General features: G+C 37.9%; 1 pseudogene; it reads right to left on the reverse strand.

The window, feature by feature from the left end:
• Positions 1 to 1459: 1459 nt before the first annotated feature.
• On the reverse strand, positions 1460 to 4457 carry LOC132476151 (ferritin light chain-like; annotated as a pseudogene).
• Positions 4458 to 27643: the final 23186 nt, after the last annotated feature.

Here is a 27643-nt window from a genome sequence, read left to right on the forward strand (position 1 = left end):
TGCTCGCTGGAGGGTTTTTAATGACTTGGGGAAAGGCTCAAATATCCCCCCATTATGGTAATCCACCCCAGGGGCAAACCACCAAGAATATTATGAATTTATTTTATTTTTCTATCCTTGCAAAGGTAATACTCAGCTCATTAGAATATGAAAACTATACTGTCAAATTTCAGAATTACATGGATGAAGAAAATCGCCAAAGTGGCATCATATCATGTGTGTTATAGTTGTATTTACTATATTGACTATATTAAATATGTTGTGTTAACAATGTATTGTATAACTATATATTGAAAAGGCAAAATGCTGTAACGTATTTCAGAGAAAATAATTATGTTGGCCAACCCCAAATTGTACATTGTAGATGGGTCCTAGGAAAAGAAGATTTAATTCACAGTGAACAAGAGGTTAGCTTCTGTTTTCAGCCATGTGCTATTTCAAGAATTAAACATCATGAATAATACAGGATATAAGAGGAATAGTCTAAAGATGGAAAAGCACATTTTTTTTTTTTTTTTTTTTTTTGCTGTACGCGGGCCTCTCACTGTTGTGGCCTCTCCCGTTGCGGAGCCAGGCTCCGGACACGCAGGCTCAGCGGCCATGGCTCACGGGCCCAGCCGCTCCACGGCATATGGGATCCTCCCAGACCGGGGCACGAACCTGTATCCCCTGCATCGGCAGGCGGACTCTCAACCACTGTGCCACCAGGGAGGCCCGGAAAAGCACATTTTGATTAGGAAAGAGAATTTATGGCTTGAGTCTTTTTTTTAAGGAAAACTGCCTTATTACTATGAGATAAGAAAATTGTTTCCTTCTTTTCTTCCTTGCTTTCTTCTTCTTTTTTTTAACCTTTTTAATTTTGGATATTTGACCTCTAAGCTGAGATGACTGAAAACGCCTCCTCTGGGCATCAACCTTTTTGAAAGACTATTTCCCTCTCCCTAAGGGCTATTTGTCTCTTGGAGGCTTTGTCTACATTACTCCTCAAGAGGCAAGCATTTGTCCTTGCACTAAATGCTGACATCTCCTGATAAGAGGGAAGCTGCAAAGTAGAAGAATTGAAGGTCAGTATGTTGGTATTGGTCTCAAGTGCATTGATGTACATTTGTGTATTGGGGAAGGGGAGTGAAGCTTGAGAGTGGGCCAGTGGGGAGGGGTAAATATTTTGTGATGCTGTCTACCTATGGGCTTATAAGGTTTACACCTGCATTAGGAAGACAAGCATTACCATTAGCATGAAAAGTAGGGCAGACCTCAGTTGCAAAAGCTTCTAGCCATACACATAGGGCAATACGTAAATGATACACCTTATTGCATTCACCCATTCGCCCTCCCCTGTTCACGCTAATTGGAAATTTCCATCCATTTCAGAGAAGTAACACAACTATCAATCATTTTCCCTGGCACGAATCTTCCAGGAGGAAGAAAATGGAATACACCTAGCGACAGAGCTCACACACTAGTAGTCCATGTGTCTTAGATTTAATATCTGATGACTAGCTGCATTGAAGCCAAGAGGTGGTTCACAAAGTTGCTGCACATTAGAATCACCTGGGGAACTCTGAGACCTCCCGGTGGCCAGGCTCCTGCCTAGACCTACTGAATCAAAATCTCTGGGGCTGGGACCCAGACACCAATGTTTTTCTTCAAAGCTCTTTAAGTAATTCAAACGAGCAGCAAAGCTTGAGAACCAGCCCAATAATTGGAACAAACTTACTTCACAGAGATAAAGTGGGGCAATTCATATGTTAAAAGAACGTGAATATATGTATATATTTCTTTTTTTCGCTTTATTCTGTTTGTATTTCAAATAGGCTTTTTTTTTTTCCTTCTGCAAAAAGCGTTATTGTTTCCATTTGGTCCAAGTCTTGGGAGAGGGCTCCAGGGCAGTTACAAAGCTGCCTAGTGGCTTCAGAGCGGGGCTTCAGGCAGAAGCTCTGACGCCAGAGGGTCTCCTCAGATGCGGCTGGACTTCAGAGACTCCTGTTTGGCTCGAGGGTGAGCCTTTCAAAGAGATGCTCGCCCAGCACAGCCTGCGGACCAGCCAGCCTGCGGAGGTTGGTCAGGTGGTCGCCCATCTTCTGGATGAGTTTCACCTGCTCCTCCAGGAAGCGGCTCTCCAGGAAGTCACAGAGCTGGGAGTCTGCAAGGCAGGACCCAGGGCGCGCAGATCCGATAGTGCCTGGTTCAGATTCTTCTCCCTAAGAATGGCGGCTTCCACAGCATCCTGGGTTTTACCCCACTCATCCTGAGAAGGCTTCCATGCATCCTGGAAGAGGGCGCGGCCGCAGCACTGGTTTTGCATTTTCAAGAGGCGCTGGGCGCCCTCACACTTCTCCTCAGCCAGCTGGCGAAAAATGTGGCCCATACTGTCCAGAGTCCCATTGTTGCTGTCGAAATAGATGCTCAGAGAGAGGTAAGTGTCCACAGATGCAAGATGAACAGGCGGTGGACGGGGGCCTCCACCTCGGTGGAATAATTCTGACGAACCTGGGAACTCGTGGTTGATCAGGGATAAGGAGCTAAGCTCAAAAACTGGTGTTGGCCTGTCCTGGAGGCTGAGGATAGCTGAGTGTCTGATTCCAAAGGTTGCGAAAGGAAAAAAGGTTGGAGGGTGGTCGGGGGCTGGAGCAAGGAGCGTCCCTGGGTCTGTTCATTCCAAACACTGTTGAAGCAAAAGACAGATCTCCAGGACTGCCGAACGCACTGCCTCAAATAGGCTTTGATATAAATGAACAAGAAGTCCAAGCAAGGACAAAACTTACCCTTCCTCCCACCAAAATAGCTGGTGATACTAGAATCTAGATCTGGGAAGGGATTCTTCCATTACTTTCCTAACATTCCAAGCCACTAGAGCAGTGGTTCTCAAAGTATGGTCACCTTGTAACCAAGCAGTACCCTATGGGGCCTTCCTAGGACAGACCCATCCACCATATCCTCTATTGTAGTTTCTCTCTGAAGTACTCAGATAATAGTATCTCAGGCATATTTCTTGAGTTTTCAGATGCTAAAAACCACCACCCAATGGAAGAAATGAACTCCTTGATGATCAAGAGCATGTAGCCCCCAGACCTTCTGGCACCTAAGGATGGATAATGTTACCTGCCTTGTGGCCTCAACATCAGCCAATCAGAGGATTGTGCACGAGCTGATCACATGCCCTGGGATGTCCCTCCCTCACCTGGCCTTTAAAAATGCTTTGCTGAAATCCTTTGGAGATTTCAGGGGTTTTGGAACACGGACCACCCCTCTCCTTGCTCGATCCTGCAATAAACCTTTCTCTTCTCCAGACTCCAACCTTTAGGTTTGTTTGGCCTCAGTGTGCTTCAGACACACGAACCAGCATTCAGTAACAACCTGACCAGCTTTACCAGCATCCCCTGATAATGTGTCAGATATTCAAGTTTTAGGGCCCTATCCCAGCCCTATGGAATCAGCAACTCTAGTGGGGCTCAGTGATCTCTGTTATAACTGGCCCTCCAGATGATTTTTATTCACCTTAAAGTTTAAAAATATCTGCCTTGTCAGCTGCCAAAGCGTCCACCAGCAGGTTAAGGGGAGTGACGCCTGGAAAAGATAGGGAGTAGCCAAGGCAAGTACAGCAGCATTTGCCGTGGTAGTAATGGAGAATGCCTTTTCTCCACTGATTGGCACAGACTAGTATCTGGGAGCAGTGGCAGGGTTACTTAGGATACTTTACAATTCAAAGTAGAGTGACCACTTTCCTGGTTTGCCAGGGACTTCCCCTGTGTGAACACTTAAAATCTCATCCTGGCAAACCCCTTAGCCCTGGATTTGAAAAACTTAGGGAATAACATGAAATTTAGGGGAAACATGATCTAGGATTTGGGCAAGTCACAAGTGCTAATTAAAGCGAAGCAAGTATGGACAACATCTAGCCTTCTTTACCCCTTTGTGGGAAGGTAAATCTGATTGGGTGAAAGGACTTATTGTTAAGAAATCTTTGTAGAAACATCCCCTTCTGCTTAGTCCTCTGGTTCTCAGTTCTGGCTAGACACTGGCATCGTCTGAGGAGATTTAAAGTTATTTTATTGGTCTAGGATGACCAACAGTCAGTGTGAGGGTTTTTAAAAAGTGCTTCAGATGATTCTAATATGCAGCCAAATTTAGGTGCCACTGCTTAAGCTTTTGAACCACTGCTACTTTTTTCACCTCATCTTCCTATGAGAATACCCAACTGTAGTTGAGGTTTGTTGTTTTTTTCTTTTTCTTTTTTTAACTCTCTTATTATAAGATTTACTGTCTTAAATAAGATTGAATGGACAGAAAATCCTGCTAGTCCATCTGGTATAGCTAGATACTTAGAATAATATCGTTAAGATATATACCATTTAAGTACTGTGACTGGCCTTTTTAAAATTAACATATGCATTGAATTAGTACAATCTCTTTTGAAGTTGTCATGTTGGGGAGCTATACCTGTAATCTGCTGCCATTGCTAAATATCTGGACAACTCTTATTAGGAATTGTTTTTAAACATCTTTAGGGATTAAAACCAAGAGTGCTGTATTATTTGTACTGGGACCACAAAAACCTCACAAAGTTTCCCCACTGTACCTTCTACCCCCATCTCTAACCCTTGGCAATTTCTAATCTGTTCTCCATCTCCACAGTTTTGTTATTTTAAGAATAATATGTAAACATAATCATGAATTACTTAATCTTTGGAGATTGGCTTTTAAAAATTTTTTCTTCAGCATCATTCCCTTGAAGTTCATTTTAATTTTTGCATATATTAATAATTTGTTCCTTATCGTTGCTCGGTAGTATTCTATCATAAGATTTTATCACAATTTGTTTCAACATTCATCCATTGAAAGACATTTGGGTAGTTGCCAGTTATTGGCTATTATAAATAAAACTGCTCTGAACATTTATGTGTAAGTTTCTGTGGGAACTTAATTAAGTTTTTGTTTCTTTTGGATAAATGCTCAAGAGTACAATTACTGCATTGTAGGGTGAATCTACTTTTAGGATTAAAAGAGACTGTCAAGCTGTTTCTCAGAGTGGCTAAACCATTTTATTTTCCCACCAGTGACGTGATATAACTTTTCTACGTACTCGCCAGCATTTGATGTTGTCACTATAATTTTAGTTATTCTCTGATATCTCATTATGGTCTTAATTTGCATTTCCCTAATGCTAATGATGTTGAGCATCTTTTCATGTGCTTCTTTGCCATGTGTATATTCTCTTCCATGAAATGTCTGTTCCTGTCTTCTGCCTATTTTCTAGTTGGATTTTTTTAAGTTGTTTGGAGAGTTCTTTGTATATTATAGATACAAGTCATCTGTCTCATATGGGATTTTCAAATATGTTTTCCCACTGTGTAATTTGAGTTTTCATCCACTTAAAAGGATCTTCTATGAAGCATTTTTAACTCATTTTGATGAGATCCAATGTATCAGTTTTTGCTTTTATTGATCATACTTTCGGTGTCAAGTCTAAGAATTATTCACCTAGTTCTAGATGCCAAAGATTTTCTCCTATTTTTTTTTTTCAAAAAATGTCCTGCTTTTACATTTAAGACTATGATCCACTTTGATTTAATTTTTGTGTAAGGTGTGGAGGTTTAGGTTAAGGTTCATTTTTTGTTTGTTTTTGTCGAGGGATGTCCAACTGTTTCAGTACCATTTTTTGAAATGTCTATTCTTCCTTGATAGCTTTTGCACTGCTGTCAAAAACAGGTTAAATGTATTTATGTCAGTCTGTTTCTGGGTTCTCTATTCCATTCCATTGATCTATGTATCTACCCTCCAAAATTGCTGCAAAGTCTTGAAATTGGGTGGATTAATTCCTCCCATTTTAATCTTCCTTTACAAATTGTTTTAGCTATTCTTCAGCCTCTTCTTACCATATAAATCTTAGAAAAAGCTTGTCTATATCCGCAAAAACCTTGAGGGCATTTTAAGAGTAATTGTGTTAAGCCTCTTAACTTGGGGAGAATTGACATCTTTATTATGTTGTGTTTTCTAATCCATGAACAAGGTATGTCTCCCTATTTGTTTGGGACTTTAAATGTTTTCTTCATCAGCATTTTGTAATTTTCAGTATAGAGGTCCTATAAATGTCTTATTGGGCTTGTATTTAAGTATTTATTTAGGTCAGTTGTCAATGGCATCACATATTTTAATTTAAGCTTCTACACATTTGTTATTAATATATAATGTGATAAAATTGTGTTGATCTTGTACTCTAAAACATTTACAGACTAATATTATTTCTCAAGCTTTTTGTGGATTCCTTGGTATTTTCTCCATTTAGGTTATCATCTCCTCTTCAGACACCGAGAGTTTTACTTTTCCTTAGGCAATATAATAGGATATATTACTCTTCAACATTCAGTAGGATATATTCCTTCCTATTCAACATAGTAGGAATAGTCCTTTTATCTTTTAAATGAACTTTTTAAAAATTTAACTTTTAAATGTATGTATTTATTTATTTTTGCTTTATTTTCTTACTAGAACCTCCAGTAATATATTTAATAAAAGTGGTGAGAGCAGATATCCGTGCCTTGTTTCTGATCTTACAGAGAATACATTCAGTCTTTCACAGTTAAATATAATGTCGGTATAGGTTGTTTGTAGATCATCTTTATGAGTTTCAGTATGTTCCTTTTCTATTCCTAGTTTGCTTGGAGTTCTTTTTTCTTCTTTTGTTAAAATCATGAATGAGATTGGATTTTGTCAAGTGCTTTCTCTGCATTATTGGATAGGATCACATGACTTTTCCCTTTAATCTATTGGATATGGTGGATAATATTGTTTGATTTTCAAATATTTAACCAACTTTGCATAACTAGAATAAATGCCACTTGGTCATGGTATATTATTCTTTTTATATATTTCTGGATTTAATTTGCTAATATTTGGCAGAGGATTTTTACAGCCAATTTCATAAAAAATATTGGTCTGTAGTTTTCTTCTTTCTATACTATCCCTGTCCGGTTTTGGTATCAAGGTAATACTGGCTTCATAAATTTAATTAGGAACTGTTCCTTCTACTTCTCTTTCTTATCAAATCATGTAAAATTGGTGTTAATTCTTTATGTCTTGGGTAAAAGTGAAACATCTAAACCTGAATATTCCTTTTGGGAGTTTTTAAATGAAAAACCAGTGTTTCTAATGGTTACAGGAAAATTGAGATTATCTATTTCATCTTGGCTGAGTTTTGGTAGTTTTGAGCGTAGAAGCATTGGCCCATTTCACCTACATTTTTGAATTTATAGTGTAGACTTGTTCATAACAACTTGTCCCTTATTAACCTGCAGGATATGTCATGGTATCCCTGGTTGCATTTCTGATACCTGTGATTTGTGCCATCCATCTTTTTATCTTTATCAGTTTTGCTAGATCTTTATTGATTAGATTGTTTATTTCCAAGAACCAGCCTTTTGTTTCATTGATTTTCCCCCCTATTTTCCTGTTTTCAGTTTCATGGATTTCTATTTCATCTTTATTATTTCCTTCTTTCTGCTTGTTTAGTGTTTTTTTCCTCTTCCTTTTTTACTGTTGTAATATAGAAAATTAGATTATTGCTTTGAAACACTTTCTTTCCCAATTTAGTGCTATAAACTTCCCTTTCAGCCTTGCTTTCACTTCATTCTGCAAACTTTGATCTGTTATATCTCCATTTTCTTTTATTCTATGCATTAAACAATATTTCCTTGATGCTGTCTTTTTTACCCATGAGATATTTGGAATTGTGATGTTTAGTTTTCATGTGATTGAAGACTTTCCTGTTGTCTTTCTGTTATTGATTTCTAGTCTGATTCCATTATGGCTAGAGAACATACTCTATGATTTTAATTCTTTTAAATCTGCTAATTTTTTATGAATATATAAATGAAAGAAATAAGAAAACCTCTGAGTCTTAGCATCCAACACTTAGGCACATTACAATTTAAATCTGCTAAGGTTCTTTTTATTGCCCAGTATATAGTATATGAGTGAATATTCCATGGACACTTGAATATGTATTCTGCTGTCACTGAGTGTGTTCTTTAAATGTCAGTTATATCCTATTGATTGATGATGTTTTCATTTCTTCCATATTCTTGCTGATTTTTCTCTCTGGTAGTTCTATAAATTGCTGTGCTGAAGTCTCAAATCATAATTGTAGATTTAAAATTTTCTCCTTTTACTACTTTTTTCAGTGTTTGCTTCATATATTTTGAAGTTATGTTGTTTGGTGCACACACATTTAGTATCATTAGGTCATCTAGGTGGATTATTCCTGTTATCTTTATGTAATGACCCTGTTTGCCCCTAATAATTTCCTTTGCTCTGAAGTCTACTTTATCTGATATTAATATAGCCATTCCTACTTTTTCTGATTAACATTCACATGATATATCATTATCTTCCTTTTACTTTGAACTACCTATATCATGATGTTTAAAGTAAACTTCTTATAGACAGTATATAGTTGGATCATGCTTGTGAATTTTTAATCTACTCTTCCAATCTCTGTCTTTGACTTGGTTATTTAGATCATTTACAGTTAATGTAATTATTGCTATGTTAAAGATTAGGTCTACCATTTTATTTTTTGTTTTGTCTTTTACCTTAGTTTCTCAATCCTGTGTTTCTCTTATTTTGCCTGGTGGGTTACTTAAACATTTTTTAATAAGTCCATTTTAATTTAATTTATTTATAATCATTTGTGTATACTGTTTGTATAGTTTTCTTAGTGCTTACTTTTGGCATCACAGTATACATATGTAACTTACCATAGCCTACTGGAATCAGTGTTTTATTACTTCAAGTGAAGTTCCAAAATTTTACTTCCATTTAGTCTCTTAATATTCCCCAGTTTTAAAGTATGATTTTCTGTAGTATTTCCTTTCTCTACATTGAGAACCACATCAGATGGTGTCATAATATTTGCTTTGACCATTATATAGTATTTAAGAAACTCATGAGGCTAATGATATTCTCTTATATATACCCCATTTGTTTTCACCCATTCCATTGTTCCCCTTTTCTTTCTGAAGTTCCCAGTCTTCTGTTATTGTTTTTTTTTATGTTTTCATAACATTAGGTGATATCTGGGCTTTCCAGTGCCATTGGATATGAGTTTCAGGAAACACTGAGTCTGGCTCACTTAATGCTGCTGAGTTGGAGGGTTTGTATATGTTGGGCCTGTTGGTGCAGCAGGTGCTAGCAGATTAGACTAATGTTGATGGGACTAGTGCCACAGGAGGATGGGTTCCCATTCAGGCTATGCTGCTGCTACAGTAGATCAAGTCCCCCTCTACCCCAAGTGTGGGGCAGTGACCTGCTGCTGTCACTGCTTTGTATTAGGCTGCTTTTGCCTCAGGTGTGTGGTGGAATCCCTTGGAAGCTGCTGTCAATCACAAGGTTAAATTCATTTCAGAAATACTTAAGTATAAATATATAGCCTGGCTCCTATAGGACCCCTGTAATAGTTTTTTATTGCTTTCATACAAATTACCACAAATATAGTGACTCAAAACAATGTCAATTTATTACCTTACAAGTCTGACATTGGTCTCAATTGAGTAAAGTAAAAGTGTTGGCAGGATCGACAGATGAATGGATAAAGATGTGGCACATATATACAATGGGATATTACTTAACCATAAAAAGAAGTGAAATTGAGTTATTTGTAGTGAGGTGGATTGACCTAGAGACTGTCATACAGAGTGAAGTAAGTCAGAAAGAGAAAAACAAATACCGTATGCTAACACATATATATGGAATCTAAAAAAAAGAAAAAATGGTTATGAAGAACCTAGGGGGCAGGGCAGGAATAAAGACGCAGCCATAGAGAGTGGACTTGTGGACACAGGGAGGGGGAAGGGTAATCTGGGATGAAGTGAGAGAGTGTCATGGACATATATACACTACCAAATGTAAAATAGATAGCTAGTGGGAAGCAGCCGCAAAGCACAGGGAGATCAGCTCTGTGCTTTGTGTCCACCTACAGGGGTGCGATCGGGAATGGAGGGTGGTAGGGAGATGCAAGAGGGAGGAGATATGGGGATATATGTATACGTATAGCTGATTCACTTTGTTATGAAGCAGAAACTAACACACCATTGTAAATCAGTTCTACTCCAATATAGATGGTTAAAAAAGAAAAAAAAGTGTTGGCAGAGCTACATTCTTTTCTGGAGGCTCTTAGGGGTGTTTCTGTTCCCTGGACTTTATCCGCTTCCAGCGGTCACTTGTAGTCCTTGACTCAGAGTCCCCTTTCTCCACCTACAAAACCCAAAATGTTGAATCTCTCTGATTCTGCTTCTATTAGGACATCTCTCTCTTTCTCTTTCTACAGTTGGGAATGGTTTTCTACTTTTAAGGACTCATGCAATTAGATTTGTTCCATGAGGTAATCCAGGATAATCTTTCTATCTCAAGGTCTATAACTTCAGCCATATCTGCAAAGTCCTCTTCACCATGTAAGGTAACATATTAATAGGTTCTAGGGATTAGGGTGAGGGCATTTTTAGGAGCCATTATGCTCCCTACCACACCCTTAACAAGTGACTTTGAGAAAATTACTGAGATTTTTAAAGCCTTACTTTCCTCAAACATAAAATGGAAAGAAAGCTAACTAATTAACATCATGAAAGTGAAACAGTATATATGAAATCAACTAATTCAAAAAATAAGATTTCTTCTTTTTCTTTATGATTTACATGATTCTCAGAGTTCAGTTACTTGAAGAGTTACTTTTTTTTAAAACAGAACTAAGGAATTTCAGGGTTCAGGTGCTGTAAGATTGTCTGAATTATCTGAGTAACAATTAGCTAAGCACAGGTGTAAAGCATTTGATTTACTCCTTGGTTTTCTTTATCTTCTCATCCCAGTAAATGCAAATCCCTTTTCTAGCTCCAGCCAGTAGAGTCAGAGCTCGTGTTACTGTTTAACTAAAGTTCAATTTAAATTCTCTCTACATCTCCAGATTCTCGGCCCTGGTTGCATATTATAATCACCTGGGGAGATTTCAAGGACTACTGATGCCAAATTTCTACCTATCATGGATATTTGAGGAGGGACCTGGAATGAAATGCTCTAGCTTATGGTTTTTGGAACCAAATCATAGTCTACACTGAGCCAAATTATTTGCAAGATCACCTCTAAAAAGGAATTTATCTGTGGTGACTAATGCTCTTCCTTTGTCAGTATGCTTGATTTGTCCCTCTTTGGGGGAGAAAAGAGGGGGAAATAAACCCCAGCAGTTGTGCTCCCTGAATTATAACCTGATGCTGTGGAATTAGTGTTGGCTTAGAGCGCACATGTTCGGATACCCATTCTCTCTCCTGCTTCCTTGCATGAACTTATATCCTTGGGCAGTGTTTCATCCACCACCCTCTTTTGCTTCTAATCTTAGCAAGTAAAGTCTCCCCTTAATGAAATAGCATTTCATGAGGCTTACTGGGAGCATAGGTCTGTTCCAGACCTATCCTATGTTAGCTAAAGCAGATATAAGTGATGTATTTTTGGCATTCATCCTTGTGGGTTGGAAAGAGAAGACAGAATTTTATCTTTAGGTGTCATCTGACTGGACAAATGGGCTCTTTCCCTCTGCTGCCTACCATGTAAAAACCTGAGGGTGTTACCTCTAGACGGTATCTTCTAGTTATCAAAATAGTTCAGATAAGTCAAATTTCTCAGTAAAAGATGACAAAACTAGGGCTTAGGTGGTTAATTTTCTATGTCAATTTGTCTGGGCCACCATGCCCAGTTATTTGGTCAGATATTATTCTGGATATTTCTGTGATGGTGTTTTCGTGTTTTTTACAATTTTATTTATTTATTTATTTATTTATTTATTTATATTTTTGGCTGCGTTGGGTCTTCATTGTCACACGTGGGCTTTCTCTATTTGCAGCAAGCGAGGGCTACTCTTTGTTGTGGTGTGCAGGCTTCTCATTGCGGTCGCTTCTCTTGTTGCAGAACATGGGCTCTATGTGCACGGGCTCAGTAGCTGTGGTGCACAGGCTTATTTGCTCTACGGCACATGGGATCTTCCCAGACCAGGGCTCAAACCTGTGTCCCCTGCATTTGCAGGCAGATTCTTAACCACTGCGCCACCAGGGTAGTCACTGTGATGGTGTTTTTGGATGAAATTCATATTTAAATTGGTGTTGGACTTTGAGTACAGCAGATTATCCTCCATAGTATGGGTGCGCCTCATCCAATCAGTTGAAGCTCTTAATAAAACAAAGACTGACCTCCCTGTCGCAAAAAGGAATTCTGCCAGAAGACTTACAGAAATTGAACTGCAACTCTTCCTAGAGTCTCTAGACAGCCTAACCTGCAGATTTTGAATTGACCAAGCCTCTATTATTGTGTGAACCAATTGTTTAAAATCTCTCTCTCTCTTTCTCTATCTTTATATAGATATGGATATAGATCTAGGTATCAATATTGATATCTATATCTATCAATATATATGGGCACATTGTATACACATGCTGTTGGTTCTGTTTTTCTGGAGAAGCTTGACTAATATAGTGGCCCATATAAATAAAAGGATGAACCCAAGTTCACCCAGGTAGAAAGTAGTACAATGAGAACTGGAACTTAAGGCCTCATGACTCATTCAGCTCTGAACACTGACCCAGAACTGGGGTCCGCAAACTCTGGCCCACTGATCAGATCTCGCTTGACTCCTGGTTTTGTACATAACATTTTGCTTGAACACAGCCACACCCATTCATTAACGTATGGTGCATGGCTGTTTCTGTGCTACAGCAGTAGATAGGCAGTTGCAACGGAAAGATATGGTACACAACATCCAAAATATTTACTATCTGACCCTTTACAGAAAAGATCTGCTGACCCTTGCTCTAGGATGCCATCTGATTTCTGATAACACAGAGGAGAATAATTCATGCACATTGGGGTTGATTGTTAATCTCATGTCCTCCTTAGGTCAAAGATCTCTTAAATGCTCACCCTTGCAATAGCCAGCTTGGGGAGCATTGTCTGAGGATGCAGAAATATTTCTTGCCAGGTCTTTCCAATCCACACTGCTCCCTGACTATGGTTCTTAAAACCTATTTTTTAAAAAAAATTTATTGGAATATAGTTGATTTACAGTGTTGTGGTGTTAATCTCACGTGTACAGCAAAGTGAATCCATTATACATATACATATATCCACTTTTAGTTTTTTTTAGAGTCATTTCCAAATAGCCCGTTACAGAGTATTGAGTGGAGTTCCCTGTGCTAATAAGAAGAGCAGGTTCTTATTAGTTATCTATTTTATGTATAGCAGTGTGTATATTTCAGCCCCAGTCTCCCAATTTAGCCTCCCCACCACAATCCCCTGGTAACCCTAAGTTTGTTTTCTACATCCCTGCCTCTACTTCTAAAACCTGTCTATTTTAACCAACTACCACTCATTGCTTACTGTCTCTAGCTTCATGTACTTCATAATAAATCTATCTCTTGTTCAATCCTGGATTACATGTTCCAAGGACTGAGATAATATCTTATTCTACATAACTTGTCCTTGATATTGTCTAGCTTGGGGTCTTCATCTATGTCCCAAAGAAGACAGTCACACTCTGTCTTCTAGTACTACTAATAATACCACATTTTATGGCATGAATTTGACCCAATGCACTGAACTATCCCTTTAGAAACTGTATGCAACCTGTCACTGGGTTTTAGCACCGGGATAGAGCTCAAATTAGTGTTCATATTTAAACAAATCTACTTGACCAGAAACTTTTTGTCTCACCATTTATTTTATTACACAAGTAACTTCTCTCTTTGCATCTATGATGTAAATATTTTTAATTTCCTAAATTATCTGAAAAATTATTTAGAGCTTCCATTTCAGTAGGCATTGGAATTGCTGTGTTATGACTATTTCATTATTTTATTTCCAAATGTTAAATTAGGCTTCAAGCTTTGGCCAAGAGTAGACAGGAAAGGGTTTTAAAAGAAATGAAGAATGGGAAAGACTTCTGATGCAACGGAGACTTAATAAAGATTTGCTTTTGAATCAAGAATTTATAATAAAGGTTTGATTTTGAATCAATAAGTTATGTCATTGCAAAATAGCTCCCTGGTAAAATTCCATTCTTTTGTAATCATTAAGTACAGAAATTAACCATCAAAATATGCAGTGATCTTTTTCATTTTCTAAAAACAAACCTATATCTAGATGAGAGAATTCATTTCATAACTCAGGCTCTGGACTTACGACTCCAAGTCCTGTTTTCTTTCAACCATGCCTGCTAAGTTTCTGTCTAACTTCTTGAGCATGAGGTAATGGCTTCAGCTTTCATCTCCTTACTCAGTATATAGCTTGGTGACTAAGAGTAAGGGATCTAAACCTTGAGAACTTGGGTTCCAATCTTGACTCTAAAATTTACTTGTTGAGTACTCTTGAGCATGTTATCTGTTTTTGCCTCAGTTTTCTCATCTATAATATAGAGATAACATTACTTCTCTCAGCGAGTTGCTATGAGGGTTAAAAAAGAAAATTCATACAATGCAAGAATTTATCAGTTCTTGGAACACAATAAATACTGAAAAGAAATGTTAGCCATTATCAAGGGCCCCTCATTTTATGGATAATATAGATTAGTTTATATAGGTCTAATATTTACATATACATAAATATTTTGTACCTATATGTGTGTATACGTTCTTCTTAGAAATTGAGCAGTCAACATTCACATCTAAAAGTATGTGCTCTGTGAAATGTAGATCTCCTGTGTACAGACACAGTGCTGTAGTTATCTATTGCTACATAATAAAGAAGTCCAAACTTAGTGGTGAAATAAACAAAAATTTTAATATGTGCCCAGATTCTGTGGGTCAGCAATTCAAACAGTACGCAGAGGAGATGGCTTGTCTCTACTCTGTGACTGATGTCTGAAACCTCAGCTCATGAGGATTCAAATGGCTGGGGCTGCAATCATCTAGATAATTTTAATTCACATGTCTGGCCCTTGAGATGGGATGACTTGAAGACTGGGCCCAACAAGGACTGTTGCCTGGAGTGCCTACAGATGGCTGCCCATGTGGCTTGGACTTCTCATAACGTGGTAGTTAGGATTCAAGCTAGAGTATCCCAAGAATGAGCGTTCAGGGTTGAAGCATTCCAGGAGAATCATGCAAATGGTGCATGACCTTTTATGACCTAGTCTTAGATGTTACATAGCATCACTTTATACTATTGCAGGTGTTGGAGACCTTTTTCCATAAAGTATCAGACGGTCAATATTTTAGGCTTTACACGCCATACAGTCTCTTTTGCAACTACTTAGCTCCGCTGCTGTGATGTGAAAACAGACACAAACAATACATACACTAAGGAACATGGCTGTGTTCCAATCAAGCTTCATTTATAAAAGCCGGTAGAGGCCTAGATTTGGCCCACCAGCCATAATTTACTGACCCCTGCTCTATTGTTTGAAGCCATGGAAAGCCTGCCCAAATTCAAGGGGAAATGCCCACATCTGGATGTGAAGAATGGCAACGAATCTGAGACCTTGTATTAAAACCACTACATATGGGATACTTAGAAGAAGATCTGTCTGCATACCTTGTTTCTCCCATGTATGGTGGATATGAGGTATTGGCACATGCTACATCTCTGTAAGCCTGGGTCAAGGTCAAAGTTGGAATCTGAACTCAATGACCTTGATATCTGGAAGAATTGGTAACTCTACTTATGATATCCTTACACTCCTTACCCATATAAATACACCACAAAAGATAGATTTCAAGTAAACAGTTGCTTTATGGCAGATTTTTATTATGTCTCCATTGACTGAATTATTCCATTTTGGTTAGAAACATGAGTTTTGTTTCTTTCCTAAAGAGATCTGCAACTTTTCAGATGTGGCATTTCATTCTAATGAGAGGATGATGTAGGTTTTTATAAACGGAAAAAGCAGGGCAGGCTGAGTTCACTCAGATCATACCAATGCTTACAGGAATAACCAAAACTGGAACACAGGCTTCCAGGTTTTCCAGTCCTGTGCTCTTTCGGGTAGGTGCCATTGTCTGCTGGGCCTGGCAGTAATAAGTTTTGACCTTTACCTCTCTACACTCTTGTGAAGTGGTTTTGGGCTTTGTTAGCTTTCTTATGAGTTTGTACTAAATTGTGTCCATAAAGTAGGCTGAATTCCTCAGGGAAGGATGATAGCTGTTACTGTGTTATTACTGCAAATGTTGTGTTGGTTACTTTTTTTTCTTTTCTTTTGTCCAGTTGTATCCTGAACTTAAAAGTTATATTATCTGAAATGAACGATGTGCATCTGGTGGAAAACACTAATTTAAGGGATGAAAATTCCTGATGATTGCTTCAGTCAACCCTTAATACACACTGAGCTTCATTAGTAAATAGACAACTCTCAGACCTTTCCCTTGGAAGAGGTCGCATAATCAGGCTTTGTGTTGATTTCGCATTCTGTTCGTTAGAGACAGAACAAAGTAGAATAATTGGCTGGTACAGGGAAAGCAGAAAGAACTTTCTTCTATTTTGGTGATGCATCCCGTAATAAGGGTTGAAAATGAGACTGGAGGTAAAAACGTGAAACTCAGAAGAGCAAAGGAGAGAGGATATTGTTTCTTTGAAAATATTCTTTCAGTATTGGCCCAGATGAAATATGAAGCTGAGGAATTTTTTTTTTTTAAATGATGATTTTTGTGTTAACAATGTGAGTGTGGAATTAGTAAGAATCAGAAAGCAAGCATCCTTTTCCACCAAGGACTTGGGAGCAAGTGAAACCATAAATACTCCCGGTTCTTGGAAACCCTTTTGGAGCAGTAATCAGAGAAGGGTAAAGGCAAAGCCTCAGAGCAGAGGTGTTCAGAGCAAAGGGATAGGAGGAGAACAAAAGGAGAGTGGATATTTTTAGAGCTGTCATTTTGAAATTTACCTGCTTCTGATTCAGTGCCGCTTTGCTACTGTGTTGATCCCGTGGAAATCCTCAAAGCAGGAGCAGCCCTATTTTAAAATAACAAGGTTAGAGCAAGTGACTTGAATCCAGGTCTCTTTAGCTCAAGAGCACAGAGGAGAGTGTGAGGAAAGAGTGAGGCCACAAGGAATTGTTCACTGGGTACATTTTCCCCAAACCTCACTAACTGGGAGAAACTGACCACTGGATTATGTGGCTTGAAGGAAAGCAAAAATGTTGAAAGCAAAGAGTGTGGAGCTTGTTTAGAAAGCAAGCTCTATCATTTGGTCACCTGCTGATGATAATAGCATTGGCTGAGTCCTGACCATTTACAATGAAGGCACTTCTGTAGGTCATAAGTTCCAGGAGGGCCAGAACTGAGTATGTCTGTTTCAGCATTTAGCATGGTTTAGCATCTTAGAGCCCGGTACATTATTGGCATATAGTAGACTTAAAAATGAATATTTGTGGATTGTCTGAATGAGTGGATGGATGTGTGTGATTCATATCCTATTTGCAGGTCCTATGCTCTAGAGTGGATTTTCAGTGTCAGATTGGGAACGTATTTATGATGGGGATTGGCATTGTTCCCTATCTAATGGATAAAGATTACACATCAAAGGACTTTACATTGACATCCCAAAAACCTCATAGGAATTACTTAACAAAAAATAAAATTGGATTCTGTATAATTTCTAATTTATAAGCTGGCTAGACCACTGGTATTTCTGCCAGTCCTCTGGTAGTTCCGATGATGTCCCCATGATGACCCAGGCATAATCAGAATGGCTTTAGGATTTGGGAGCCAAAATGTTCCTCAGTATTTACTGCTTTGCTACTCCATTTAAGAAAATGGACTATTGAAAAAATAGCTTCAGACACAATATGGCATTTTCTGATTTAGCATAAAATCTGAGAAATATAGAGGTTATCTGAAGCCTGCAGTGGTAAAGTTCCCTCTGCTATTGAAGTTATTGTCTTTAAATAAAGATTCTACATCAGTAATGCTATATATATATATATATGGTTTTTTTCTGATATTCAGGTTAATTTCCTATTCTCTATAAGGAAGTAATTAGTTGGTTGGTATGAGAGATAGTGTGGCTTCCAAAAGTGAAAAGTATTATTTTGTTGTAATTTCCAGCTACCTAAGGATGGGAGAGGCCCAGGACACTGCAGTCAGTATATTATGTGGAGCAGGTTATATTGTGGTTTATTTATGACCTTTTACATGTTTATTTTCTATGCAATTTTGTGTGCTCCTTTTTGAGTTTTGGTAGATAAGTGTTTTGTAACTTCAGAATACTTGGAATTATATATATATATATATATATATATATATATATGACATATATATATATATATATATATATATATATTTATCAGAGTAGTTAAAGCCGTGGACAGTGTACTAGTCTACCTAGGTTCAAATTCTGGCTTTACCCTATGACTTCCCTGTGGCTTCCTCTGCTCACCTATTTAAAAGGAGTATAATAAGACTGCTGTGGTGAGTTATATACTAAGTGCTATTTAAGCATTTGCTATAATGATTATGTATACTCGAAGGCAAGGAACTTGCCCCTTGATTGTCTCTGTATTCCTAGCGCTTAAGAATTCCTAGTGCTTTCCTAGTGCATTGTCTTAGGATAGAGATAGCTCAGTATAGTTCTTCTCACTATAAAGTACTGTTACATTGAAAGTCTTTGCTTGTGTACTAATAATCTATGACATATCTGCTGAGGACAAGGAAAGGAATAGTTTTAAAACTGCAATGGATAAAAAAAGATTGTATGATGTAATGCCTTTATTATGTAATTATAAAACTAACAAATGATCATGGTAGAAAATTTGAAAAACTCCTAGACAAAATAGAGATCAATAAAATTTGGAGTAGCGTTCAGAGTGTAGAGTTGTCCATGAATATTAGTGCTTTCACATTTTCCAGGACTTTAAGTAGACTCTGCTTCTTAAGAGTCTATTCATGATATTTTATTTTCATGATGTTTTCATCATGGGGACACACACACACACACACACACAGAAATCTGTTTAAAAAAAAAGAAAGACATGTAAATCTCTGATGTTTCAGATAGCCACATGAAATAAAGTGAGAAAGGTCAACAAGCTGAAAGAATGTGGAGTAGCATCTCCTTAATTGCTTACATAATTCTGATAATTACCTCTCTGTGGGTAATGTAATTAATGGGGAATCTAATTCAAGAAAAATGTATGAACTTCAAGCCTTCTCGAAGCCACGTATTTCTTTCCACAAAAGTTTAATTTCCACAGTCGTGCTTCCTTATTACCTGACAGGGAAAGTGTATTGTATGGCAAAGGATCTTCCCGAAGGAGGGTGCTTCCCACACTGATCGTCATAAATGACTTCGGAATTACTGTTGCTATATTACCAAAATCTTAAACTAGGGTATTTTTGACAAATGTGGTCCTTAGTTAATTTTTAGAGCTACAAACTCTCAGATGGCTCTGCAATAACAATTGTCTGGCTGTTCTTCAGGTTGATCACAATATGGTAATGACCTTAAGGTACCACTAAAAAGCAGGAAGGTGTGAGTCTTCCTTTGGTTCCAGAGTGAAATGCGAGTTGGAGTTGGAGTTGGAAAAGAGGCCGACAACCAAGTGATAGAGAAGGAAATGTGAGGTCATTAGTGAAAAACCAGGTTTAAGTTAAGGTGAAGAGGCATGAGGAAATGGTCAGCTGTTACAGTATTACAAAGATCATGAAGAAGCATATCCATGAATGTGGTTTGTATTGCAATCTGCTGAAAAAGAGACAAATATCCTGGCCTGGCCTTCATGGAGCTTATTTTTATTGATTCTGATAATAGATTATTGTTGAAAAGGGCCTCCTATAAATTATAACCATGCAAAGGCAGCAAGATAATTTGTTTTTTCTTTCTGTATGTGTTTCTCATTCCTACTCACTTCTCTCTTAGGGGAAGAGAAAATCACAAAACACAAAAATGTCAAATCTCAGCTATTCATTTTCAAAATAATTTTTTTTTTCCAAATTCCAAAGGAGGCAATAGGTTAACTGTTAAGATTTGTAAGGCTCAGAAAACTAGATTTTTACAAAGTGTAGCCAAATTTTGTTCCATAAATAGTAGCTTTGGGAAGAATATGTGATGATGCAAAGTTGGAAAAAGCTGGTTTTTCTTCCGTAAATGACTTCACCATGTGGGAGAAGAGGCAGAGAAGAAATCAAAGTAATTAAACATGGGGTGAGTTTTTCTGATAGGGGACTCTAGTGCTTAAAAATAGACTAGATAATCCTCGGGATAATCTGAGGGTAGAACAGACCAGTGCCTCATTTCCAATCTGGTACCCTGGAAGAAAACAGTGTATTTCCTTTGAGGTCTTGAGAGGTTTTTCTTCTTCTTTGTTTTGTTTTTGGTTCATTTTGTAATCAACTTTATTAAGGTATCATTTACACACAATAAAATGCAGATATGTTTAGTCAACGGTTCAATGACTTTTAATTAATGTACACATTTGTATAACTACCACCCCCATAAGATCGATAACAATTCTAAAACCCTAGAAAGTTTCCTCCTAGGCTTTTGCAAAAGTATCCCTATCTCCCACCCCAAGGCAACCACGGGTCTGATTTTTATCTTTAGAGATGAATTTTGCCCAGTTTAGAATTTCATGTAAGTTGAATAATACAGTAGGTGCCCTTTTGATCTGGCTTCACTTGCTCAGCATATGGTTTTTGAGATTCATTCATGTTGGGATGTTTTAAAACCAGGACTTTAGCCTGGGTGGCTGATGTTGTCTGAAGGCACCTATAGGAACATCTGAGTCTCTGGCATTGTCACTGTCTGTTCTTGGCTCAGTAGTTTCAACTTTACTAAGAAGCACAAGGTTGAAGTAAGGAAGATCATTGTCAGTATAATGGAGGTGAAGTGGGTTCTGTTATATAATATTCTCAGCATAAATTGACCTGCTTGGAATCATTGTGTTGATGATCGACAAGAATACTCTTCCTCCAAAAACCTTGATACTATAAAACTTCTAAAGGATGCTGTCCTAGGACTCTTTTAGTTTTCATTTTTTGGGAAACATTTCTGGAAAATTGAAATGCTCACAACCTGAAAGAAGCAATTATTCACCTGAAGGCTAACTCTGCTAAAGTTGAGTTGTCCGACCTTTACATGCTGATAGAACCCAAATAGCCTTGCAAAACAATGCTCTCTTATTGGATATAAGCATATAGATTGTTTAAGACGGACGTGTATATGCAGTAAAGTGAAAAAACAAAGAATCTTTGAGTTTTCCTTGCTGTTTTTTTTATTTTTTCATTTACGCTTCTATATCATATGCTAATAGTTTAGGGTAACCTCAGGTTAGTTTTAGGTCCACTCTTTACGTAAATGTTGATGTACTCCATACGCAACTTTTTTCTACCTTCCTTCTTTTCTTCCATCTTTCCTTTCTAACTTCTTATAATCCATTATACTTAATCCTGCATTTGTTGAGGTGGCAAGTACTGTAGGAAAATTGAAAGCAGTGTGAAATTTTGCTGTTCAGAATGCATGTTGACCAAATTCTATATTGAGAAAAGGTCTGAATTTACCCACAGTAACCGTTTCTCAGTGTCTCTGAATAAAGGCCATAGAAACTGGGCTCTATATAGTATCCTGACAGGTATGTAGAATTCATAGCAATTGCCCTCAAAGAGCTTACCTAGCGTAGATGCATATGAATGCATTTAATGATTGCTTTATTGGCAGCAGTGCCAACATACACAGTCTATTTTGTTTTATATCATTATCATTACCTGCTGTTTACCACTGTATACATTGCTAATGGTGTGGTTTCTATAGCTTGTGAATTTCACGGCCCGATATTATGTAATTTATTGCACACTTTAGTGTAGAAGATGGAGACTCCATAAATTTTCGTGTGCTCTTTGCCCCTTTGGAATGTATTACACCGAGATCAGGCGAAGTAATAAATTTATTTCAAATGTGCGTGATAGCTAAACATCAATTAGGACTTGGTGGGAAATATTTCTTCTTCCAGCAACATAACAGTTTTTAAAGACTAAGCCATTGAACGTGGAGTTCCTGAACATGGGACTCAGTTCACTGGGATCCCTCCTTAGAAAAATAAAGGAAAACTTGAATTGGATATGTGTGGCTTATTCAAGTAGTAACTAATCAGCTACATCTTTGTTAACTTAATTTGTCACAATGGTTTGGTATTTTATTAACTCTCTTCCCCTTCTTCTCCTGACTCTCACGAGAATGGATCATGAGTATCTTAAAACATACTAAGTCATCTTCCATCCCTGTTAATCTAACTACAAGAACACACTTCCCTTATCCAATGTAACATACCATCTTTTAGAGTAGCTGTGGTTTTAATTCTCTACAAAATTAAAACCAGCAAAGAGAAACATTTTCAAGGAGCCACCACATTGTAGAGCTTTAGAAAGAAGACTTTAGAATTAAGGGCAACTATATCATTTTATAGCTAAAGCACCTGAGACCTAAAGTAGGAAGGTAACCATCGTGGTCAGGGAAAGGGGTTGAAGATCAGGTTTCAAGCTGAGAAAGAGTCTACAGGGACTCAATCTGAGCAGGTCAAAAACTGAAATGAGACCACGAATGTTCTGGGAAGAGTGGCACCTGGCCTCGAGGGTGGGATTCAAACAGGGAGTGGGCCTGGGGGAACTGAGCTTCTGCAGTAGGCAGAGAAGGCCACCTCATCTGCAGAAAGTGCCACTGACATCAGGGAGTTGAGGGGAAAGAGCGGTGAATTCCAGTCCCCCTGAGAAAGCAGGCCAATCTGATTAACTCTGAATTTAGGCTTATTTCAGATACTTCTTGAGAAAGAACTTGGACAAGAGCACGTCCCACACAGCCTCTTTAAATCCATGTCCAGTATTTTCTGGTGGAGCTGCTTAAACCCTCCAAGTGACTCCAGTATTTTAATTTCACATTATATTTAATTCCGACAGTTCTATGATTGATTATTTAATGGGCAAATAAGTAGGGTCACAAAAGAGTGTGAATGTGTTTCACAGGATGAGGATGGGCGGAGTGGAGCAGTCTGGAATAGGACACCAATAAAAAGGGATCTTGGTAAATAAGAACGTCTATTAGAAATGGAGAGGAATTTGCAAGGAAATTAGTGCCTGACACCACGCCCTTCTCTCTGCATGTTTAGAAGCTAGTTTCTAATTTTATTTTCATAGGAGATGTCCCTGTGATGAATTGTCTTTTACCTCCACACTATTTATCACGTGACATATTGTGAAGTTTGTGTGAGAGAAAGTAAGTATTAGCATTTGTCTTGGAAGCAGCTATAAACATTTCCTGGAACAATCTAGGGTAGAAGGAAAAGGAAAGGAAGGTGGAAACAAAGGAGAAAGACAGCTAATGCTGCTGGAGTCTCTCGCTGGGATTTGTGGTGTCTCTTTTTGAAACTAAGTACAGAAAGTCAGAACTTGACTGATTGTTTCTTGATCACGGTTTGTTTTCATTTTTGTTTTTTTCTTGCTCTCTCATCAGGTATTCCAGCCAGTGCTATGTCATTTTCAGTTTCATTAAGCATGCCTGTCTTGTTTCCATTTGCATTATTCACGCAAACGTTGATTGAACTGATGACCCCGAGTTATCACGGAAACATTAGATACACCAGTGGATACATTTCTTAATTTTAGGAAAAATTTACCGAGTGAAGGTTAAAATAACTCCTCTTAAATTTGTCATTTAAAAAAAAACTTCTCCTAACATACAATACCTCATTGCCTAATAATGCCAGATAAGTGAAGAATACCTATGTATTCATGAATGCAGGCTAGTCTGTATATTTTTTGGCAGGTATGACCATTACCAAGGGTAACGGCCTGGTTTGCTAGCCATGTCCTATCTCCTAGAAAGTTGTAGTTTCTCTTGTCTTTCAGTTGGTCCATTGGATATCAGAGGTGAATTTATAAAACTATACTTCCCTTTCCAATTACTTTGTTTTGTTTTGTTTTGTTTTGTTTACTTGAAGTATAGTTGATTGACAATGTTGTGTTTCAGGTGTACAGCCAAGTGATTCAGATATATTTCTTTTTCAGATCCCTTTCCATTATAGGTTATTACAAGGCATTGAATATAGTTGCCTGTGCTATACAGTAGGACCTTGTAGTTTAATACTTTATATATAGTATACACTTACTTTGTGTGATCCAGGCTGGTCAGACCACAGGATTATTTTCACTTTTGATATAATTTTTTCAGGTCCAACCTCAAATCTTTGGTAAGAAGATATTTTAAAATAAGTTTAGCATCTGCATGCTCTAAATCCAACAGTAGTTATTAGAGATATGGTTTTGCACTAGGTATTCCTCTCTTTTTTGTTCTTGGCCAACCAATTGAAAACTAGCTTTTATTTTCTGGTTGGTTTGCTAGATGTTTATGACTATAATAAAAGTCTTAAATTTTGTCTCTTATCTTAAAACACAATCTGAATTAGCAATGGATATTGTGCTATACGTAGGGGCTGTGATATAAATATAGTTTCTAACTTCAAAAACATATAACCTAGAATGGAACACAGACACATGTGCAGCAATTATGGCAACTGCATTTGTTTGCTAAGTGAAATAGTACTGAGATGGATAAAGTTCTAGCAAGCCTTGAACAGCCAAATCAGCTTCAAAAATAGATGTGCAGTTCTTTAAAAATATTTTAAACATTTTTCCAGCTACATGTAGAATATAACAGCATAAAAACGGTATGGGTTTTATTTTAAGTAATTAAGCATTTTGACATCGTCATAATGAAATTAAATCCAGAAGGAGGTTTCTCTCCATGATCTCTTGAAATGGTCCTTGATCATCCACAATATTTCAAATCATCACAAAGGTAATAGCAAGGGCAGGGAACTCCAACATTATTAAAGTTTCATAAAGCAAAGTCAATTTTAAGAATATAATGTCCCCAAACTGATAAAGGTCTTGACAGATAATTTCAAGGGAAGCATAAATTATTTTCTGTTTGTCAGAGGGCAAAAATATTTAGATTGGGTTAATGAATGGTAGAGTTTTTGAGTGGAGAGTGTCCTTAAAATATTATGTAGATCTGTACTGTCAACAGATGCTAGCTATGTGGCATTATTTATATGTAAACAAAATTTAAAATAAGATTAAAAGTTCAGTTCCTCAGTTGCATTTGCCATATTTCAAAGATGTTTATTAGCTCCATGTAGCTATTGAATACTGCTTTGCATAGTACAGATATAGAATATTTTCATTATCACCAAAAATTCTATTGAGCAATACTAAAATTATACCCAGATATTCACAGAGAAGGCCACCAAGTCTCAAGGAAATAATATAACTTCCCCAAGGTCACACAGCTATGTTTTTAAAGAAAAACAAAATGACACAAAGGAAATAGTAATAGAGGCATTAAAGAAACCCAGTAAGTTTCTGGAGCAGTCAAAGTAGGGCTTAAAAGTGCATACTTAGCTGTTAGCAGGGTTGAAGCTCTTGATGGTTGGTAAGATCTACCTGCCTGAATTTGGACATTAGCATTTTATGCAATGAATTAAAAGCAAAAAATCATTTCAACGTGTGGCTGCCAGTTCCATACTTTTAGCCACTGCCATGCTTCCAGATTATGTTTATCACTTTCATATACAGGGCACCACTGTGAAATGTGATGGTTTATCTGACCCCAGAGAAATCAAGAAATCTTGTGGGGGCTATGGCTCTATTTGAAAAGGTTGATTTTTAAATGCATCATGCAGACTGGCCCTGTTTTAAAGGGGATTCCTGCCATCAATAATCACAATGTAAACTCTCTTCTCACCTTGAAAAAGTCAAAGATAGTCCCTGCATCTTTATTATTTCATTGAAATCCAAATATTATTTTTCCATTCTCTAAGATGTTTTCCTCACAGTGTGATCAACTATTGCCAAGGAAAGAAAGGTTAGATTTATCAATCAAAGTTTGCTTGAAGGTCCCCTAGGTAATTGAACGCTCAGGAAAAACAATCCTCATGTATTCTTTTTCTGTTGTTCCAATAGCTTTGTTTCAGTATGTTTTGTTCTGTAGCAGAGGTTCTGTGACGTGCTTATCTTCCTCAGAGGTCCAGAAAGCCTGCGAGTCTGTGGGTAAAGAAGGGTAAGGAGAGAGAGGGAAGGAGGATAGAGAGAGGCTCAGGGCTGAGATAAGGACAGTGATCTACAGCCTCCTGGGGGTGAGGCTGGGGTGCACAGACACCCACGACTAATCTAGACAGAAACTGAGTAATCAAGGGGACGGCCACTGTGAGGTCATGTGGTCACCTCTCCCTCTAGAAATAAACATTGCCCTCAGTAAGTCTCCTCCCACCCCAGAAGAGCATTAGGAAGGTCTGGAGAGGGGGATTATTGGCAGAAATGGAAAAAGCAGGTTGAAGGGATTAGCCTGGAGCAGAGAGACCAAGAAACCCAAGCCAGTAGGTGGAAGGCAGACTTTTCATGGAAGTCTCCAAGCCCAAGTCAAGTTCTGGGACCACCAAGTACAAGTCAAAGAGTGCTCATTTAGCCCCTTTGGGCCCCCATGTGAGTGGAGGAAGACTGGACAGAGAGGGAGAATTGGAGGTACGGTATTTACTAAGGGATTTAACTCCTGAAAGGCCTCCCAGTAGCTTCAGATCTGCTCAAGAATCCTTCATGTCCTGCTGGTTTGCAGTGAGTGGCTCACAGCTTCAAGGCCTCCTCTGCCAGATAGAGAACTATTTCAACCATCCTGCCTCTATTTTGGACTGTAGCAATGCAGACAGGAAACCTGACCCCATTTTCAGGTTCTAAAGAGAAATTCTAAGTACCTGAAAGACTGAGGAACATGGTGGCTTTTATTTAAGATGGGGAGCTAGAGAGCACATACCTGGACTTGGGCCTGCAGCAGCACCAAACTGCACCAAGAGTTCCCTTTATTTTCTCTCACATCTCTGTTTCTCCTTTTCTCTCTGCTGGATTAGCCACGGGGACTCCAAGTTCTTCATTATGTGGTCCTGGTACCAAGATTCTCCTGGGAATTGTAAAGCTATTCACCTTCTACATCGAGCACTTCTTGTTTTTTCCCCAGCAAAGTTAAGTCATCCTTAAGAGGAGTCAGGGTGCTAGCTCTTAAAAATATTTCAGTCATCCCTTTGTACATTAAATGCTCTTTCTTGGAGACTGCTCCTGACGTGGCGTTCACCGTGCTCTCAGCTGGCCTCCTGAAGTTCTGCCCTGCCTTCCCCACCAGGTACAGTTCAGGAGCTGCCTACCTCAGGGTGATAGGTTATCTTCTAGTTGCTTTATTCCTTTCCCGTTTACATTTAGAAAATATAATTTGAATACATAAACTTCTCTGTGGCCACAGCTTTATTTGCAACCCACAGGTTTGGTTATGGCATATTTTCATTATCATTCAATTAATATAATTCTAATTCCCATTGTGACTTTATCTTTGACTTACATAATGATCAGAAGTATGTTTTTAATATCCAACTATTTGGTAAAATATTGGTTATATATTTTTAAATTTCTTGCTTATTCGGAGTCTTGTTTTATAACCGGAATATAGTCAATTTTATAAATGTGCCATGTGCACCTAACATTTTCTGCATAATATATATATTCCATCATTGTTGTTGCAGTGTTTTATGTAAATTTAGGCCAAAGTTTTTAATGTTGGTATTCAGATCTTCTCTAATCTGCTGATTTGTTGTTGT

The sequence above is a fragment of the Mesoplodon densirostris genome, chromosome 2 (assembly GCF_025265405.1).
Source record: "Mesoplodon densirostris isolate mMesDen1 chromosome 2, mMesDen1 primary haplotype, whole genome shotgun sequence".
Lineage (NCBI taxonomy): Eukaryota > Metazoa > Chordata > Mammalia > Artiodactyla > Ziphiidae > Mesoplodon > Mesoplodon densirostris.